Source organism: Coturnix japonica, chromosome 4 (genome assembly GCF_054131305.1).
Source record: "Coturnix japonica strain WE chromosome 4, WE-NBRP24, whole genome shotgun sequence".
Lineage (NCBI taxonomy): Eukaryota > Metazoa > Chordata > Aves > Galliformes > Phasianidae > Coturnix > Coturnix japonica.
Window position 1 is genome coordinate 37,273,023 of NC_140666.1, and position 21,717 is coordinate 37,294,739.

At 39.5% G+C, this 21,717-nt stretch overlaps 1 long non-coding RNA gene across 3 annotated transcripts in view; it reads right to left on the reverse strand.

Annotated features, from left to right (window-relative positions):
• Positions 1-18,667, reverse strand: part of LOC107313129 (uncharacterized) — a 60,843-nt gene extending 42,176 nt beyond the window's left edge. For all 3 annotated transcript variants that reach the window (XR_014945286.1, XR_004307092.2, XR_014945285.1), the window contains exons 1-2: positions 18,137-18,667; positions 16,649-16,730 (exon numbers count right to left, since the gene is read on the reverse strand). This is a non-coding gene — a long non-coding RNA (uncharacterized LOC107313129). The remainder of the gene's footprint in view (positions 1-16,648; positions 16,731-18,136) is intronic.
• Between the last annotated feature and the right edge of the window lie 3,050 nt (positions 18,668-21,717).

Consider the following 21,717-nt stretch of genomic DNA (forward strand, 5'->3'; position numbering starts at 1 on the left):
AAACTGCTACAGGTACAACAAACATCAAGCCCCAAAGCATTTGAGTAGCTTGTGGAAGACCTTTTCCAGCTTGAGATTTTGGGACATAATTACAATATTGGGGATTTCCATTTGATCCCTGTATCCTGATGCATCCATAGATATAGCCTTAATGGGATGTCAAGGGGAAAAAATGACATCAATTGCGGATGAAAATCACCTCTTCATTTTTGTGCGTCACAAAGAAAAGCAAAACCAGAGAAGAACATGCTGAGTCTGAACTATGCTGATGACAAGCTCAGAGATGTGGATGCTGATTTTGTTATGGATAACACTGAGCCCAGCTCTTGTAGCTTTCCTTTTCCTGTTCAAAATTTACCACTTGAGCTTACATTTTATTTAATTACTAATGGCTTTGCCAAGATGCACCTTGCCTAACAAATACATAAGCAGTGACATAGAACTCAGGATCTTCGAAGTCCTCTTTATTCTAAAGGATAATTGTTGTTATTATTTTAAATTATGTAATAATGCCAACACACTGAAGTAATGCATCCCCTAAAACACACACATTATAACGATGATCCCCCTTTTATTATGTTTCTCTAGGATCCTTAAACGAATCATCTCTGGATAGCTTTCCCTGTACCAGATGCAGCTAGTGAACAATTTTATTGCTATTCTTCACATTACTAGCATCTAATCCATGAAGCCAGAAAAGAATGTCCAGAGAAGAAGCAAATCAGCATTGATCACCAAGGGACTAGTTTCCAACAGAGTGGATAAATCTCCTATCTCTCTCTCTTCTAATGTTCTTCCTGGCCCAAGGCACCCTGATGAACCACTGGCCTCCATCCAACTCACAGTGAAAGGAGGACAGATTCACAGTGAGATGATTCAAGGGAATAGTCTCATCAATTGCACCCAGAATGCTTAATTTTATTGCAAAGACCAACACCAACTCCCACTGCCAAATCTGTCTTGCTGAGATATACACGAGCTGAAGCTGAGTCTCATCATGTGTCAAGGACAATAGAAAACCGGTTTCAACCAAAACCACAAAATATCAGGAAATAATGGCTGGGAGAAGAGTTAGGCCTACCTTCCCTTTCTCACTGCACTCACAGCAAAAAAAGTCCTTTATTTCAGTATTAGATTCTTGTGGCAGACTTAATGTCTTCACCAAAATGGCAGAGAAATTGAGAAAAAGGAGCTGTACACATCAATTTGCCTCCAAAACATGAATAGGTGATGGCTACAGGTTGAGAACAACTCTGCTTTTCCAGCTCTGTCAACAGGGGCTCTGATGGCATCAAATGCTGTGGAAGTCTCTGCAAGCATATGTTCATGCTTGTGGATGCATGCTCTCCAGGCTGATGCTGAAGCAGCCCTGGAGAACAGTATACTACATCAGCTCCTCAAAAGTATACACCAGCATTATGCACAGAAAGACAGCATTATGATAGATCTCATAGAGAGATCATTTCTCTGTTTTGTCCCTAGCGTCACTATCACATGTGTCATTTACAGACTAGAGTTTCCAGGAAATGACACACCAGAAGCCCTTCACCTTTGCAAGTGAAACCAAGAAAAAGCTATTAATGACAGGACAAAGCATTTTTTAAATACAAGAGCAGGAAGAAATCTGCAGCTGTAAGTCACTTCATTTCAATTAACTTATGTCAATTTTATTTATTTATTTATTCATTTATTTAGAAACTTTGTTTAGCCCTTCCATTTTTTCATGGGTTTGGCTCAGAGTACACAGAATTTTTTGAAGTCCAATTTTTTTTTTTTTCCCCTGAGCAGCACACAAGATTCTATTTCTTGGCTTGAAAATAAAATATGGATGAATTTTCTGACCAGTATGAGTATAGTAAAGAGCCCTCTGAACATTGTGGTACAGAAGACTGAAAGACTGATATTTTAGTGAAGCTGAAAGAGAGCACGTTGCTTACGAATATAATAGCAACTGTAGCCATACTAGCAAGAGCTGAATTACAAGGTCATCAATCCCTGGCTATGAGACCTTGCCAGAAGATTCCATTATTCCTAATTCTCCTACCACAAACACCACATCATATAATATGATATAATGCAATGTTATACAATATGTAATATAATATTTATATTACAATGTATATACACGATGTAATAATTAAAAGCACAGGGAGAGAGCTCTAGATAAGCCTGAATCCTTCATAAAACATGCTGCCATTTGAATCTTGCTCATTGAGAAAGTGATATTTATGTTATGACACTCTGAGATTTCCTAATCATGGAAGCATGGGAAAAACACATAAACAAGAAATACAAGGGGGCAGAACCTTTTTAAATTGCTCTAGCATATGTCAGGGAATAGGATTAGCCTTTCATATCAAAATTGCAGGGGGGTCTTGAGAAAATTCCATAAGCTGCCTCCTGGATGTTAACAGCTGTAACCAAGCAAAGCTAGGCACACACAGAGGAGCCTTCTTAAGAGAAGTGCTTGGCTCACATACACCTTACACTAGCTTTCTAGCTAGTTATTCCCATTATGTCTGAAGGCATGCATATGCTTTCCTCCTTTCCTGACATTGTTGAAAATACTCCTTTAGTCCAGTTACTGACAGTAGTTTTCTCTTTCTAGCCATTGTGGACCAGTAGGTTTGTCTCGTAATTGACAGTTTTTGCTCTTCCATGCTCAAAAGTAGCAAGGGCTAACTGGGGAAATGCGTTAAAGCAGCCCCATTATGTTCCGTTGTCACTGGTTCATGACGTTACACTTCTGTTTTGAGTAGTGTTTGAGCTCCAGAGGGCTTGGTGTGTCGCCTGACATCGAGTGATAGATGTTGCCCATCCCCGGACAGCAAGACAGAGAGCTGTTTTTATTTGCAGCTAGACTCCCTAAAACAATGGCTCATCCATTGTTCAGGGGGATTGCAGCTCGTGTACAAACAGGATGGCATGACAGCTAGAGGCCAAAGGGACAGCCTGCTCTCTATAAGTTCATCGGGGGTGGTAAACACAAGAGAGGGAGAAAAGCTATTTAAGCTACAGAACAATGTTGGCACAAGAACAAATGGGTCTGAATTGGCCATGAATAAATGTGAGCTGGAAATTAGAAGAATACTTCTAACCCTCAGCACAGTGAGGCTTGGGAACAGCCTTCCCATCGGGGGCAAGAAACCTAACTGGGTTCAAGATGGAACTTGATAAATTTATGAAAAGGATTGTATGTTGTGGTTGCCTAAGACAGCAGGGGACTGGACACAGTGACGCAGGATGCCATTTCCAGGCCTATGCTCTCCACAGCAAACACAACAATTAATCCTTCATATGTATGTTTTTTAGGCCTTCTTTTCCAATCCAGGGCTGCACTTCCACTCATAACCGTATTGGAGGCATTTCGATTCAAACACTGGCTCAGCCCAGCGGTGCTCTTGCTGTGTAGTGACCACTCTGAACCACCTTCAAGGAAATTAATCTCAGCCTTGATTTTGTGGGAAATTATATTATTTGTTTCAAATGGAAAATGACAGGCGTTTAATTTTTACAGTGCTCTTACTGATGCAGAGACTGCTGTGCAATTTGGCACAACATGCCATTTCTCATCAAGAAAAGCCTGAGACTGGAATAATAAGGAAGTTCCAAATCAGGGTGAAGGTGCACTGGCAAAATTGTTTTGGGAAATTCAAAAAGCCTGTCACACCCTATGTACCTGGAGGATTTGATAAAAATAGGCGATCGTGCTCAGAAATTGGAAGCGTTGTATAGCAATGTTGAAGAATTCTGTATTAACTGAAACTTCATTTTTAGTTTACTAATTAAAAATACTGTTTAATAAACAGTACTTGACATTAAGATTTCAATAGAACACGTGAAACAATCATAATGTTTGTGCAGTAGGAAACGGTGGTGATATCATTCCAATATCTCTATTATTTTGTCTCAGGAAATACAGTTATCACATTGTTTCAGTGCTAACTCATGTGCTAGGGGCAGCAAAGACACTTCCTTAATCCTATCAGACTTCCTCCAAATTATCACTTTACAGTCTATACAGTCAAAGTTGCATTACCTGAATATCAGGAACTGTGTAAGGTGGCGTTCCAAAAAGCACTCGAGCTTCTAGGGGGAGATTAAAGCACAAAGAAGGAAGATGATCACTCCTTAAAGGAACTTCCAATGACACGTTTGTTATTGTCTGAACAAATTACTTAAAACCTCAGAAGGGTCACTTCAGGCTCCTCAGGCTCGGGCATTTCTACACTCCCACAACATTCAGCAGCTGTAACTTACTTCAAATCTATTTCATGTGGCCCACCTCTGGACATGAATTAGGAAACATTTTCCACAATAGTAGAGGTCTCTCTCTTTCTGGTGACTAACCCCACTGGTAACGCAGAACAGCAAACCTATGTCACATATGGTACCTTATTAACCGCTTTAGAAATATGAGATGTTTGCATATTATACTTATCTGTCATCCTCCAACTGAGCTGTGTTTGATGTAAATTTCTTGGCTGGTATGTGCGATCTCAGTTTTGGAAAGTCTATAATAGCTTAATGAAAAAGTTGGAAGGTGCTTGGTCATACTTCTCTGTCTGCCAGTTGTGCCATTCATAAATTAGGGATAATGATATTTACCTCCTTTGTAAAGTACTTTGAGGTACAGTAAATGAGAGATTGTGATTAGTTGCTACTTTATGTTATAAATACAACTGGTTGTTTCAGAGCCACATTAACTTGAATCTGGAGTTCTATAAACCTTTATTAAATCAAGAAAATGAATAATCATTTTAGAAGCATTATCTTCTACATGTCTATACTTACTGCTTACACAGATGAATTCCAGATGCTTCTGCAAATGATCTTCACTGTGCTTTATCTCACAGAACTTGTTACTCAAAATGCCAAGGAAAATATGTGTTTCAAGTACTAAGGCAAATAAAGATATTTTTTAGATAGGGCAGTCTATAGGGGCCATTTCCAAAGTAAGTGTCTCAAAAAATAATGGGCTACTCCAGGACTCCAGTGTTTTTATAAAAATAAACAAACAAACAAACAAACAATAATAATAATAATAATAAAACAAATAAAAACCAGCACTGCTTATAACAAGAGAAAAAGCATCATACGTTACAAGATAGTTTGCACTATAATAAATAATTCACCAGAGAATCATTCTATTTGGAATGCATAGTTTACATCAGGAAAAGAACAGCAAGGTAAGTTGCAATATATATATATGGTAGTGTGATGTCAGCAGTAGTTCTGTATCACTATTTTCCATACAAGAGCACAAAATAATCTCTTGTTGCACTTGGAGACAATGATTACTAGTTCTGGACATTAACAAAGCCTGGCTCTGACTGAGTTGTGCCAGGTGGGTATTTGGATCTGTGAATTTCAAAGCAATGATTTTGCTATAAAATATTACTGTATATACATTCAGTTGGGTTTCTGACTGTGAGGTACTTCCACACTGGCTGTTGACTTTGTAAAAAATCTCTTAATCACATCTAACAGAATTTCTAGAAAGTTTTTTTCTTGACAGAAGAGATGAAATCAATGTCACATACAAAAGTACTTGAGCAAGCTCTATCAGTGCAATGTATTTATGATGCATCAGCAGACAGCCAGTAGCCATAGGCCATTACCTTTAAATCCTATAATATGCCACCTACAACTCACAGAATGTATTAGACTGTCTAACACAGAGAACTGATATTACACAACATATTGATTATTGAACCAAAGCTTCTTTTAATAATTTTTCCTTACTCCTCAGCATCCTGTAGTTATTAGTGAGGACACTGCCTAATGACGAATTTCAGCTGCAGATTCCTGAGGTGATACTGCAGCTTGTTTTCAAAACTGCAAATGAATGGACAAGAGAACAAATACTTTCCCTTTACTTTGATCCATGCCATCCCCCTCCCACCACTCTTAAAAAATAATTCACAGGAGCATCTATGTGCGTTCCTGCTAAGCAGAAACAGCACGCTCTGTAATACAGCTTAACAGTTGTCACTTGGCTGATAATTTGCATTCTTAATGTTTCAACTTGCAGTCATCATTGTTGAGCTGGCCCTTCACCATCTTAGGGCACTGATGTGATTTGAAGTATTTAACCTCCTGGATCAAGAGAGCTGAAGCTCTGAATTTAAAACAGGAAAACGGAGCTTTGCTAAGCAGAATGGGGGTTCGCACTCTGAAGTATTTAGTGCTAACTTCCTTCTATTAAAGAGGCACGCTGGGAATGGCTTTCTCAGCTGGAAGTATTGTTGTATGTGCGTAGAAAACATCCCCAGGGAGAGAAGTTACATCTGACTTAGTTTGAGATCTGCAGTCAGATTTGCTTATTGTAGGTTTGGAAGCTGCTCTCAGCCCTAGTGCCACCAAACAGTGGGACTGTGCTGCTGACTGGAGCAGAGGTGCAGTGCAGGCCCTGCTGCATGGTGTCCATACACTTCACAGAGTGCAGGCAAATAGTGTGCTCCTGCCAGAAGTGCAGCCTCTGTCAGGGATGTGTTATAGGCTAGTGCAATGTGTGTGACTCCTCTACTTAGGGTATAATTTGTTGGCCAAGATAAGCTCATAGGGGATGCATTTACATACACCTAGTTAAGTACCTTATTAAATACTATGCACATTGGTAGTACATGAAATGGTGTTAGTTTTTTTTTTAGAAAAGTTGCAGATTGGAAAGATGTTTGAGCAGCATCCTAATTCAGAGCCATGACCTGTTTTAACCTTGGCAGAATGGTGTGAATTGGCATTATGTCCTATCACTGTGATAGCACAGCATAAGAGGAGACACCTTGCCCATCCCTGTGTCATGGTTTTGTTCGGGCAAGGTGTCATCACCTGTTCTGTCAGGCTCTGCTGTCCCTTGCTGACCCCTCTGAGCCATTTGGAACTTTTCCCTTTGGCAAGTACCAAGTTCTATGCCAGGTGATGCTCTGGGATGCAAAGCAGGAAAGCTCATGCTCCAGCTGTACATTCAAAAAACCCTGTGATATTACTGCAGCAGCAAAGCCCAGAGGCTGCCCTAATAGCCATGCAATTGCCTGTGATTCACCTGCTTTGTTGATGCACTCTGGAAGTGCACTCCAGGCAAGGACAGCGAGTACAGGTCTCTCCCTCTTTGTTGGAGATGCTCCTTTAAGCCCCCTTAAAAATTCTGGAATAAATCTTCCACCATTGGTGGGATTTCCCCATTGCCTTCACATCATGGAAGGTCACCCTGAGAAAACTGGAGTGCTGCAAGACTCAGATGCACACAAGAGATACTCTCCCCCTTGGATGAAGCTTTCTGCTCCAGAGCAGTGCTCTCACTGAGGTGATTTCTCTGGATTCCCTTTGGCTCCTGGCAGAGCAGGAAGTGGTGAGTGCCATTTTTTTCAAGCTGTATGTTACTAATTATTCCCTCAGTGAAATACTGCTACAGGTATCATCGATCTTTTCCATCTCTAAGTGACTGCTCTTCAAGATCCCAAAGGCCCAGAGAAAAGTTTCAATAACCCACTTCAAGAACGGCACAGAAAAATATTTATTAGCACTCAAATTGCACTTTAAATCTCAAATTACGCTTTACAGCTTCAAAGAATTTGAGAAAGCCCACACTAATCTACGTGCCGTGCCTTGTAGATGTGACTCCCACTATTCAATAAAGAGTGAAAGAAGCAGAGGAGCCCAGGCTGGCTTTGCCTCTGGAATTCTAAGAGGGGTCTGCTCATTAGCAGCCTCCAGTAGAGCCCCCCAAGTGTTGGCTTTTGGGGGGAATTTGTGCCTTTGCTGCAAAAATCCAGTCTGCATAGCATGCAGTTTCATAGACAATAGTTCTGCAACCTCTACTACATTTTGTTTAAGCATTGGCTGCTGATAACGTTTTTTTCTCTTCTGCAATTTTCAATCACATTATCAAATGCAATTAAAAATTCATCTTCCCAGCCCAGTATGGAATAAAGGAAAACATTTCAGTGAGCTATTTAACATCATCCCATCAATTAGTAGGAAAATAATTCGGACAGAAGTTCCAGTTCTGTACTTATTCTGCTAATCCTGTTCATGAACGGACTTAGGCTTGGATTTGGTCTTTGCTGGATGTCTCCTGACTTCACAGTCGAGAAATAGCTATTAACAAACAAAGAAAGAACCCTAAGTATGCTTTTCAACAAAACACCACTAAGTGTCATCTCTGCCACAGGACATTCACAAAGAATAAGAAGCTCCCAGAATGGGTTTATTTCTGACAAAGCAACGTTGAATCACAGCACAGAGGAAACCAAATGGTATTTCAATATCATTTGCACGGCGCGACTTTTACGAAATGTAATCTAAAATGTCAAAGTGTTTTCTTATGGCATAAACAGAGAGTGCTTGACGGTATGAATTTGCTCCTGCTGTCCTCTTACATGTAGTAAAGAGGAAGTCCAAAAGCAGATTTCATATCCTGTTTGCTGTGATGCTAACATCCATAAAAGAGATATGGTGAGACAAAGGACTGTTGCCTCCTAAATCAGCAGTTTTCAGGCAGGCCACCAACTATACATAAGGTTTGTACTGTTAGTCAGAACTGATCTGGTCAGGATGTAAGGTGACAGATGAGAATCTGTTAAACACAGACTCAGGAATTCCATCTCTACACCTCCTGCAGCTTCCTGTCTGTCTGTCTATGACTTGTTATTTAAGAACTGGAAAAAGATCTCTTTTCCTCTCTGTCTTCTTAATCCGGAATATAGAGATGAGTACTTCAAATGACACATGAGGTGTCTGACTTTCCTGCTCTGCACACCCACAGCCTCAACAATTCTGGTCATGTCTTACTGCTGGTGAGGAAAGCTACCTCTGTGATTAGTTACACTCACATAATGTAATGTCTAATTGCAAGTCCCAGTCCTCCTTTGCATCTCTGAGGGCTTGTTTTGACTCTTAATGTCTCATAAATTATTTTCTCTGTAAGATCATCAGAGAGTGCAAGAGACAGAGGGAAAAGTCCCACATAAGGTGACATAATTGCTTTCTCTGCAGACTGAGCTTTAATAAAGCTGCATAGTCTAGGGCATGATTTAAAACTTCGTACAAGAGTCCCCACTGTCAACAAAGGGAGAGGGAAAAATTACTATCTATCTGTGAACTTCAATACTCTAAAATAAAGGAAGCTATTAAAATAGCTGACAAGATGGTAAAAGCCTATTGGCCTTTTTGATGGATCACCAAGAATTTGCTGAAACACCAATTGACAGACATTATATAAAATCCAAAATCATCATATAAGTAAAGAACAAGTTAAGAATCTGTAAAACCAAAATCAGCAGAAAAGCCCTGTGAACTTGAGTGGAAGGGGAACCTGGCCATTAAACAGCAGACAACCAGAATTATAATACAAAAACCAATTATGCAATCACATGGCCCTTTACAATTTATTGTTCCTACATTGCTTCCTCTTTCACTGACCAACAAATGTGACAACAGAATGATCCCATCTGCAATCTCCTTCAGAATGAATTAGTAGGAGACTTTCAGCATTAGTGTCAAAAATAAGTCAGCTAGAATGTTTTACTCCTTCTGAACCACTCCTTCTAAACCACTTTTCTGGGTAGTTTTCAGAGATATCTGCAGACATTTTTAAGCAGAGGACTGTTAGCTGCCTGTTGACTTCATTTCTGGGATGTGACAGAGAAGAGAAAGAAGGTAGAGGAGTCATTGTGTCACTAACACACAGCTTTATATAGCATTCTTTGAATAGTGGCCCTGTTGCCTGGACTCAGAAGGTGAAAAACATGGTTCCATGAAGTAAACCATCCTCATGGCCTTTGCTGAGGCTGTGCAAAGTGGCATACAGCAACCAGAGAGGATCTACCCTTGCTGCTCTCTGTTTCTTCAAAGTTTACCTTAGCCAGTGTGCAGACCTTATTTCTCCTAGTTGGAAGGGACCACATCAGAAAGTTTCCTGCCAGACTAACACTGGTGACACTGAAAAAATACTGGAAATACTTTGAGGAGGGAAGGAATAGATTGCATGTCAAGGGGAAGTTCTTTACAGAAAGAGTGGTGAGGTGCTGGAACAGGCTGCCCAGAGAGGCTGTGGATGCTCTGTCCCTGGAGGTGTTCAAGGACAGGTTGAATGGGACCATGGGCAGCCTGGTCTAGTACCAGCTCTGGAGGTTGGTGGCCTTGCTTGTGGCAGGGGGGTTGGAATTTGATGATCCTTGAAGTTCCTTCCAACCCAAGCCATTCTATGACTCTATGAAATATTTTTTTTCCAATTTTACTACTGTTCCAAAGTGAGAAGAGTAGGTTTTTTGTATTATTGTCTTAAGCAGATATGTGGTGTAAATGTTAGAGGAAAGAAAAAGATGACACAGTGACTTCAGAATTTATTCCTGAGTCATTATTGTCATTGCTACTTCTAACTTTGGAAGCTACTTAGGGAGTAGCTGCCTCTTGTCTAATTTCACACACAGTATTTTAATATTAAATTTATGATCGCTAATCTTTTCAAATTTCATAAGCACATAATCAGTAAAAACACAGTATTTCTACCCAAGAGATAAGGATAATGTTCCCACTCCAAAAAAACATGACTGTCAATTGTGACAGTAACAGGAGGTTTATTGTATGTAATGTCAGCTGCTCTTACTGTCTTTCATTGAGAGAGCATGCCATTGCCCTGAGTCAGGCAGGATTTTCTTCTAGTTCAGCTCTCTATCAAAACAATAATCTAAAGTACCAATCAAATCCTGTATATAGCTCAATCCACATGCACCTTCAGCTAGCAATGGGGGAAAACTAGATGTTTTACTATATGTGTACCCATGAATGTATTTCCATAATTTTGGAATATCACAATGGCATCTATATACAGATATGTAAGAGAATGTTTTTAGTCTTTCTGAACCAGGAAAGGATTATTATTACAGATTTTAATGCCCTGAAAAAATTAGTACTTTACAAAGTATTAAAAATTGGTGAGGTACAAAAAAACCCCAGAACCCCACAAAACAACGAGATTAATATAAGTATAATCTTGTTATAACTTCAAAGAAAAGTATCTAACTCCCATCAAACTGAATGTGAAGGAAGCTGCTGAAGATAGTGTCTCTTTCAGAGCATTACAAAAAATAATCAAGCAGGAATATCTTAGTTATTTACTTATTAACTGTTTTCTGTTACATTGAGATAGAGGGATGAACAGGCACACACACGTACATTTATGCTTTCTGTTGTTGTTGTTGTAGTCTTATAAATCCCATGCAGGGAGGGTGGAACAGTTGGAAGGTAACTCTGCCATTACATTCACATACAAAGCAGGGCTCTAGTTTTATCCAAAGTAACTGCCCTCTGCAAGTTGCGATACTTCAGCCATTCTGTTCCTGTTCAATCTGTCAGGTAGATGAGTTGTCTTGTGGACTATCTTTACACTTCCCTCAGGTAGATGACTGTGTCAGAGTGTTTTATTTGCTGCTGCTTTGCCTTTTGTTGCAGTTTCTCTCATGACAACAGAGAGCAAAATGGCTGATGAATTCAGTGGAATTTTATAACTCTAATGCCCTCCACCCACAAGTGGATGTTCTAGATGCAGCAAAAAATACAGTAATTTACAGTAACTAAGTAATTTGAAATTGAATATATATTATTAAATAAATGAGCTTGTACATCTAGCGATTCCCTGGCAGAAGGAGGTGTTTTACCTCCAATATTTCCCTCATTCTCCTTCAAAGCGTTCCTGTCAGAACGTAGAAGACATATTGCAAAGATTGCTGGAAGAGCCAGCCCCTTTGCATGTGTCCTGCATGCCTATTTGCAAAGTCACTTTAGAAGAGTCAGGAAAGTCTCCACATTAGAAAAAAAATCTTCTCAAAAAGAGTGTGGAATCACTGGCACAGCATGCCCAGGAAGGTGGTGGAGTCACTGTCCCTGCAGCTGTTCAAGAACCATGGAGATGTGGCACTGAGGGGCACGGTTAGTGGGCATGGTGGGAATGGGTTGAAGACTGGACCAGGTGATCTTGGTGGTCTTCTCCAACCTTAATGATTCTATGCTTCAATGATTTGAGAAAGTCCTATCAAAAATAGTTTAATAGTAATAGCTGCTCACAATTACTCTTCACGCTGCCATTTAACTTGTTTAATCTTGGGGATGAGTTTGGTGCAGGCAACATTAAATTAATGCAATGGTGTCTTTCCTTCTTAGAAGTAAATTACTGATATAGATTTCCCATTGATTATCAGAAATGGGCCATCTGGGACCATTCTTCTCCACCACTTATTTTGCATTTCAGATTTTCCCATTTTTCTTTATTTACTCCTGTCTTTTCACTTCATCTTCTACTTGTACAGCCAGTGAGATAATCATTTACACACATGATCTTTTATCTTTGCAATCATATTGAATCAGAATGTTCTTTTACTCATGCTTGGGCATACTGAATCAGTCACTCAGTCACCTCACATCACATCCAGGTGGGCAGCGAGGCAGATTTACCTCCAGACTTCCTTACAGCCATATTTCCTGACCTGCTCACTTGCACTTATTCATTACTGGAAACCTTTAAGCAGAAGCAGCAGCAGCTCAAGAGAATGTGGATTCACAGAATTACTTCATGAAACTCTTTTACAGTTATATATCTCAGACATTCATAAACTACAGGTTGTTTTATTTTTATCTCTTTGCAGGAAACAAAGGGAACGTGTTCCAGATGCCTTCTGAGCTTGTAAATTGGGCACATTAATGTTCCCATTGAGACTGCAGGATTTTTCTTTTAGAAACTATGTCTAGTTCTGTGTTTGCTTTCTAGAGCATACAGCTGGGACCCAACTGATTGCAGGTGAGAAACTATGATTCCATATGCATGTAAATATGCTTATGCACATGTATATAATTAGTAGCACCCAAATATGAGGTACTGTTGTTTTATTTCTCCAAGATAGGCAAGATAGCTACATTTTATTTAGAGGTAATATACTTCATTTGATCAACTGGTATAATTGGGAAAAAAACCCAATACTTTCTGAGCCGCTGAATTCCATTTGGAATTCCCTCATGTTGACACTTCTTCCCGTGCTTTTCCTCATAAATTTCTCATTAATCATATGTGGGTTTATACCAACAAACTCTGACTACTCGTACAGCAAACAGCAGCACAGAGAGAACAGCATCTGCCTAGTTTTGTGAAGTGTATGGAGATCCAGGGCTGATGACTGCTGCCTATTTCTGTGCAAACAAGGTCCATGTTTGATGAGTGATCCTGCGGAGAATATTTTCAAAACACAAATTAATTCACCAGTTCCATGCTCTGCTCCAACATGCGGCAGCTCCTCCAGAAGCCCAGAAGCAACCTCTGCACAGCGCTCTGCCGCAGCGCAGTCCCAGCAACCCTAATGAGTGCACATTTCTCTTTTAAACAGAAGCTCTGTCTTATGCTGAAAACCAACTGAAAATATGAAACTTTGATTGTACATAACACCAATAACATCATATTAGTAGTAGCAGCTGCTGATACCAAATGACTGATGGAGTAAGAGAGCACGTGCCATTTTTCTCTGCCTTGTACTTTGCTCGTCTGTCTTGTCTGGGAAGATTCTGTGACATCCATTTTCCATCTCTTGGCAACATTCATTTCTCATGTATATCTGCAGCTGGTATTCTGTGACTTAATTTTGTCCACTCTGTGTTCTGTTTTTTGAGCTAGCTGTCTTACTTAGTTGCAATTACTTCTTTGTGTATCACCAATGAATAATTTCCTAGATGGATGGTTGCTATAAGACCATTCATTGATCTTCATGACTTGCCCTGAAAATCTTAACACCTTATGTATTACTCTGTGCTAATATACATATATATATGTATATATAAAGATTCCGTGGAGGCCTTTTATCTCAGCTCTATGCATCATTGTTAGCAGGATGCATTTTTTGAATACTTGAAGAAAAAGTTGCAGAGACACTACAATCTGGTCCTGTTCTCTGATTCCCCTTCTCATGGGACCTGTGCTTTTTAAAGAGCCCTTTCTCTTTCTTCAGAAATTGTCGTTTCTAAAAAAGATGTATCTACATTGTCTTTCTTTGCTTTGTGCTCAGACCTCACCCTTCAATTTTGTTTCATCTGTTTCCTTACCACAAACTCAGAACCCCTTAGCTTTATCTCATCTGGTATAAACATAGTGGGAGCTGTAAATGTCAAATACTCAACCACTGTCATGCTTATGGAAAGCTTATTTGAGGCAGGATGTAACCAAGGAGGAGGAATTAATATTTCTCACAAGCTCATTTTTCTTGTTGTGCCAGCTTGACTGCTCTTGCCTTCTTTTGCTGTCATTGCTAGGACAACTCGCAACTGATATATGGCCAGGAACCAACTTTCTAACTTCTAACCAAGATGCTTCAAATGTGAATGCTATGAGCACAGCAAGGAGTGTCATCCAGTATCCAAACAGAGAAGCTGCAGTTAAACAGTGTGTTATTGGCACATTTGGCCCCTTGATTAAATATGGGACACAAATCATAAGGACTCCTCATACATGCTGCCACCACTCGTAGTGGGAATATAAACCATAGGTAATTTTTGTGCAGCTCATCTCCTGAGGGGAGGGGGAAGGGGAAGGTTGAATGAAAGACCTTGCATACAGCTCTTCTCACCAGTACACACATGACAATACTTGTCATCTTGGTAGCAAATCTGAAAATGGGACATTGGTAGTACCTAAGCATCAAGGTCAATTATCAATTAATCCTGCAATTCCCATTCTCCAAATTCTATTCCACTCCACAGAGATTGTGGGCTTGTGACAGACAGCTGGTTTCAAGGGTATCACTGAATTCTTTATCAGATAATTTCAAGAGGTTCATTCAAGTCAGGGTTATGATTTATGTAGCTGAATTTAAGAATTTTTTTACTTTTTGCAATGAAGTGTTTTATTCTTTTTCCAGTTTCCAATGAAGATATGCTAGGATATTCCTGAAGTGGGCTAAAGTGTAAGAATAAAGTCAGAATGGCTCAAGACCTGGAGGGCTGATTTACAATTTATCTGATAGGAAAATAATGTTTTCCTTAACTAGCACTGACTGCTGTTCTATGCCTGGAGGAGCAGAAACTCAAGGCTAGAACTGCTCACATTTTCCTCCTTTCTACTCCTATTTATTCTGCAAAAGACATTCTTTACATCTTAGTGAAGAGAATGACAATTCTCCACATTTTATAACCGTATTATTACAATGGTTAAAAACAACCCTCTCTTGTGCAAAATCCTGGGAAACATTGCAATCTAGATTATTGTGACTGTAGATAGAAGGGGACAGACTCTTTAGAGGGGTTTCTTGTGATAGGACAAGTGGACATGATCTCAAAATAAAAGAAGGAAGGGAGATTTAGGTTGGTTATAAGGAGTAAGTATTTTTACAGTAACGGTAGTGAGGCACTGGAATGGGCTGCCCAGGGAGGTGATGAGTACCCCATCCATGCAGACATTCAAGGACAGGCTGGATGGGGCTCTGAGCAACTTGATCTAGCTGTAGGTGCTCCTATTCACTGGGGGGAGTTGGACCAGGTGGCCTATATGAGTTTCTTCAAACTCAAAGAACTTTATGATTCTATGATATTATCAAGAGCAACAGTAGTTCTTACTACAATACTCCATGTTCAATCTAAAACAATATATTCAGATCATTAAGAAATGCGAATAGTGTTGAATAGTTAATAGAAAATATTTCTTAGTTCCAAAATCATAGGTTGAAGTTTGAGCACAGAATTTGAGTCACCTCATTATTAAACTATGCCTGTTTTGGACAAAGAACAAAATTTGCCCTCCTATGCATTAATGTTTTCTTAATTCTCCTGGGCTATGAGCTGCTCAGGGTGGAAACCTCCTATTCCTCTTTGTTCTCTGAAATCCCAAGCACACTCCTGGGTCTTGTAATAAATAATAAAAACAGTCCTAAAAACAAAGCAATAGAACTGTTTTCAAGCAAGGATTTTTATTGTTTGCATAGCAAAGACTTCCATATGTTTCTCAAAGTTTTCCTTGTGAATTATGTTGCCTTTGATAATTGCATTGCAGGAAAAGAAAACGGTCTTCAGCTGGCTACTGCACAAATGTAAGCTAACCTGTAATGAATGCATTCTTTCTCTGCTACACAGATCTTTTTTACAGCATTTTTCTTCACAGTTTACATGCAGCTGCTGTTCGTCTATGCTCAGGTAAATTACCATTGAATAATTGCAGTGCAAGGTCAAAAATCAATTAAATGAAAATTACAGTTATTTGTTTTAAAAGCTCAAGCAATATTTTATATCAGAAGTCTCTTAGGTGGCAGGCCAAACAGGTTAATCATTGCAACCATCTTCCTTCTCTGCTCCTGACTCTAATCTGCCTTTACCAGGAGTGCTAGAAAAGGTACCAAATGCTCATTTATGGTCTGTGGCAAAGATGTGGGGGTTTTGAGGAAAATGCAAAAGCTATTGCCATGTATCACTTCTGTGGTACTAATACGTCTTACAGCACCTGCATTGCACAGATTTCAAAATAACTTAGCAGAGATTTCACTGTATAACACTGAATGAATGCATTTGGTTTTTCAGCTCATTCAAGCATTTGAAATGTCTCAGGTCAAGTGCTGTATTACACCATATTTAGGATTCCAGATTTTTGCACCTATGTGTAGATTTTCCAAGTGGTCCTTACCTGTCAACATGAAGATAAGTCTCAATTTCTTTATTCCTCTCCTCCCAGGCTAAAATTGTGCTTTTCCAATTTCTCTTCATTCCTTGTGCCATAATTGTAAAGAAAATATTGTAATAACAGAAACAAACAATGTTAAAAATGGTATCAGTTTATCTATGAAACACAAAATTCACAGTAAGGTGTTGCCTAGATAGACAATGATCATTTTCCATGGGATTTGTGGGAAGAGGTGGTGTTAGGTTGTCTGCAACTTTAGTTATATTGCTTACTAACTTCTGTTTACTTATTTGTTGTGTATGTGTGCACATACACACATTATTTGTGGTCAATGTTGAGATGTAACTTTCATCTCCAGATCTAGAAATAAAAGCTTTTATATCTAGTTGTCTTTCTCTCAATAAATACATAAAGAATGGAATTATTATGTGCACTGTAATTAATGTCATGGTGACCTCAATTAGGTGCACCATAAGATTGTTTCCTCTTGATTCAAAACACAGATAAATACTTAGAATAACCATGTGGATTACATCTCACAGGAATCACGTGGATCAGCAGGTCTTGGATAACTATAATCTAAAATTCCAGCTCCATCTGAAAGCAGAGATCATAATCCCCTTAGATAAGTTGCAACATCAATAGCATATTGTGTAGTGTTGCATCTAATAGCCATATTTTAGGATGTCAAACAGGATGATTTTTCTCCCTGTAATAACATCAATAAGTAAAGCAGAGTAGAATTATATATGTAGTGTACATCCTTTGAGAATAAATTTTCTGTGCACCAGACCATAGCAAAACGTACAATGAGACCTTTTTACATGAATACTCAGTAAGATAATAGACTTACTGAAGTAAGTTATTCTGAGGACACTAACAGGTGAAATGCAATACAAGAATGAGCCCACTTAAAGGAAAACCTGAAAAATAAATTCTGCATTGTAGAACAATATAAATTTCACATAGCAGCAGGGTACTTCAATGAAAATTAGTTTCGTGTAACATGCTTATATGTGTAAAATGGGCATCTACTGTACTTTGGCTTTAAAAACATTATTCACTGTTTTCTAGTACAAAGCCCCAGCAGGCATGCACTTGGCTAGCTAGTGAAGAACTCTGCCCCAGTTTTCCATAATGCATTCATGAAGGGATTTGTAACAACCAGTGGTTACTGCAACAGAACGACTAAAATGTTGTACCGTGGCACTTTTGAAACAGGCACAAAAGTTCAATTGCTGCAGCTCTTACAGGCTAATGATGTGCTGTAAACACTGGCATATTGCTAGCAATGTATAATCCATACTCAAAGCAGCCATTCATTAAGACTTATAATTTATTTTTTATATGCTCCTCTCTTCATGTTAAAACTATAGATTTCAGAAACTCTACTGGTGACTTGGCCTCATGGTGGTAAGTACTTGCACCCCATGGGGCTCAATTTAAAGAGAGCTTTGCAGAGAATCCCCAGCATGTATACTTCTCACTTACCTACATCTCTCAGCTCTCTTTTGTGCAGAACAGCCATTGTCTGAGCACCTGCAATGACACTGGGAAGGTCAGAAGGGCTCATAGGAGTCTTGTCAAAATGCAGAGCCTCAGGCTGCAGCAAACGTGTTGGACAGCGAGCAACAAACTGCATTCAGCACAGGGCCAAGGGCTGAGATGGAGAGCTGTGGTTGTTAAGCAAGAATAATTAGGTTGTTAAATACAAGCTGGGCTTAGCTGAAGATGAAGAACAGCTCCTCTTCAGCCAAGAAAACTTGGCTTGCTGGAAGTGGTGTCCTCCCCAAACCTTATTTTTTTCTCCCCTACTTTAAAACTACTGAGAGCTTGCTTTTCTTCTTTCCTGGCCGTTTTCTTTGTTTGTAGCAGTTCTAAAGCCTCTATACCTTAGTTTCACACTCATCTCCATTGTTCTTGGATTTTATTTCTGCCTTTCATAAGCTCTTGCTAATTAATAAGGACATACATTCAAACTGCATGAGAAACAGCATGTAAAAAAATTGGAAGGAAATTTAATCATATGGCAGATTTTGTCTGAATCTGAATTGAAAAAGATATACAGACATGAAGAAATGGATGCTGTGTGTTGGCCTCTCACTTAGACTTCCCCTTGAACTTTGCTCCGCCAAAAAACTGAGCTCAGAAGCCTGCTGAGATGGCATGGTACTCAATTACAAGTGAACACACCTTTGGAGTGACAGAACTGACTACCTAGGATATTGCTAATTCAGGCAGTCAGGAAATGCAAAAACAGATGGATGGCCACTGTTTTGGATCTTCTTCCCATGTGCCCCTGAAAAAGATTAAGAGCAACATTAGCCCTGGGAGCAGTCTGGCCACTATTCAGAAGCTCGATCTGGGCAATGCATTGCTGAGCAGAATCACCCCATCAAAAGGTATGATCAAGTTGTGCTACACAGATGGCATTTCATTCTCTTTATCAGAAGAAAGGCACTTGAATGAGCTTCAATGCTAAAGTGAGAACAATAAGCAATGTCCAATGCTGGTATTGTGGAATAAGTACGTAATGCTATAATAACAAACTGTGCAGTTTTACACAGTCCATCCTGAAAAAAATGCAAATTCCATAAATTTTGCATTTTCAAGGTTGGATTTAATCTACAGTGATTGTATTTGAATTTGATTTAAAACCGTGCAGGTAGCTTTCATCTGTGCTGTTTGCTGGAACTGATCCATTCTACTCTTCTAGAGAATCCAGTATCTAGACAAAGAACAAAGTATACTAAAATTTATAAAGCAACAAAAAAATTCCAGATTTGTTTTAACACAGGTATTTGTGTAGACAATCCTTCTGGAAACTTGAAGTATGTGTGTATCTCTGGGGGAAGAAGGCTTGAATTAGAAAAGTGCCTGCAAGAAAGTGTTTTCCTCCCCTATCTCTTAAAGGAGAACTTTTCTATCTGAACTGAAACTAAGCATACCCTGTAGCAGCTATGTCAGAAACCAAATATCTTAATGCGGGACTTAGGAGCCCATACCTTTCTCGTGAGTCAACCTGAAATAAACCCTTTCATGAACTGCCATTCATACAGAAAACACAGTCTTCCATGCTGTTTCTGCACAGGCTTTATTTATATGGGAATGAGAATGAGAACAGTGCCATCATGTATGGGAATAACACAATGCACAGCACGCTCAACTCAGAGTCATATTGTATATAAAGCAGAAGTATCAGGGAGAAACTGGGGGAGCTGGGGGATAAGTTCAATCCGAGAGCCTCAGCTGGGCCTCCCAACACAACTGTTATGTCAATAAATCCTAATAATAGCAAAAAATGGAGCAGTTGGGAAGGCGTTATTATCCTTTTCTTTTTGCTGCAAGCCAAGGAAGTTATTAGTTTGATTTGCAGTCAGATCTCAAGTAGAGCTGGATGGTTGCCTGGATCCAAAAGCATTCACCAAGCACACAGTGAGGAACATGGGGCCCTGAAATGTGGAGGCCAAACCACGTGCACACCTTGTTGGGACATTGGGCTACATCAGAGGCAACGTTTACAAGACACCTTGCATAAATATCCAGCCTCTTCAACCAGAGTCACTGTGCCATTCAGTTTTCCCACCCTGGTGATAAGAGATTCACTTTAAAGTCATAACAGATGAGGGTAAAGTCCATCTCCAAGATATAGAGAAGTGTGTTAATAATTAAGAAAATAATTCTGCAAAAAGAGAGTTTGCAAAAGCTGACTGCTTTTTTTTTTTTTTCCAAGCGATTTTCTGTTTGTTTAATTACGCATTTCTGTTCCTCCCTCAGCGGATCTGAACTCTGCTGACTGAATCCAGAATTTCCCCTCCCAAGCAGAGGAATGAACCCCCGCATTCTGGAGCTCAACAAAAACAGCGAAAGCCTACAACTGGATTTTCTTTCCCTAAAATTACTCCCTACCTTTTATAACTCCCACACAAATAGCTGTGATATTGTAAATATGATAAAACCCTCTACGTGAGCTGAATAAATTGACGAGAAGCAAAATAATCATGTGGGTTGGACTGGATTGGCTTATTATGGATTCAATAGTTAATTGCTTGTACAGTGGGATAAAAAAGAAGAAACAAATAGAGAGAGAAATATATGTTTGTTTGTGGAACAGCTGATGGGCTGCTGGCCAGGGCAGACTGAAAAAGACTGCAGGAGTTTTTGGATACTGCAAGAACCTATTACCGCTGGCTCACATGGAATGAAATTCAAAGGAAGAAGTCTACAGACTGCGGTGCCTGGAACAATATAGCTGTGGTTCAAGGGTTTCTCTTTTATGGCCTGATTACAAATGTAATATAATTAACTGCAGCATATACTAGCACAGCTCTTTTAAACTTTACAGAGCATAATTAAGCAAGGAAAGAGAGATGACCTGGGAGCAAAACTTGGAGATAGATCTCCCAGCTTCCCTCCATTTCCTGTCTTCTTTGTTAGATGCATCTCTGTTTACTGGATTGTGAATAGTAGGGCTGGAAGGCAAGTAAAATTAATAGTAAAACTTGTTTGTGTGAGGTAGAAAGAGCAGGAGCATGTACATTTGAGTAGCAATCTGGAGGAATCAGATGAGCAAGGCAGAAAAAGAGCAGAACAAATCTGAGCTGCTAAAATCACCTAGGAAAAATGTGACAGCATGGACAGTGCTATACCTCAAGTTGGAGCAAGCAATATCCTTTGTCTGCAGCTGCTTAGAAGTCCTGCCCCTTTAATAGTAAACATGGTCGGCCTTTCTTCCTTCTGAATAAGGGTGTGGATGTAACTCTAATTGGTCTTCAGCAGCCAATGCAAGGCACAAATCTACAGGTTCAGGGAGAAAGAAAAAATATCCTTAAGTCCTCTCCTTTCTATTCATTTTCCAGAAGTTTTTCAGCAATAGTCAAAGGACCAGACACACGGATTATTTAGCTCTCAGCAGATCTGCCTTACTCCAGCCATGCAAAGAAGCAGCTGATCTTTCTCCTAGCCCAGCAAGCAGAAAAGTGAGCAGCTTAACATCAACCACATCTCAGGCAAAAATGGATCAATCAGAAGAGATCTGGACTCTTAAAAAAGAGAGGCAGGAATTGAGGAAT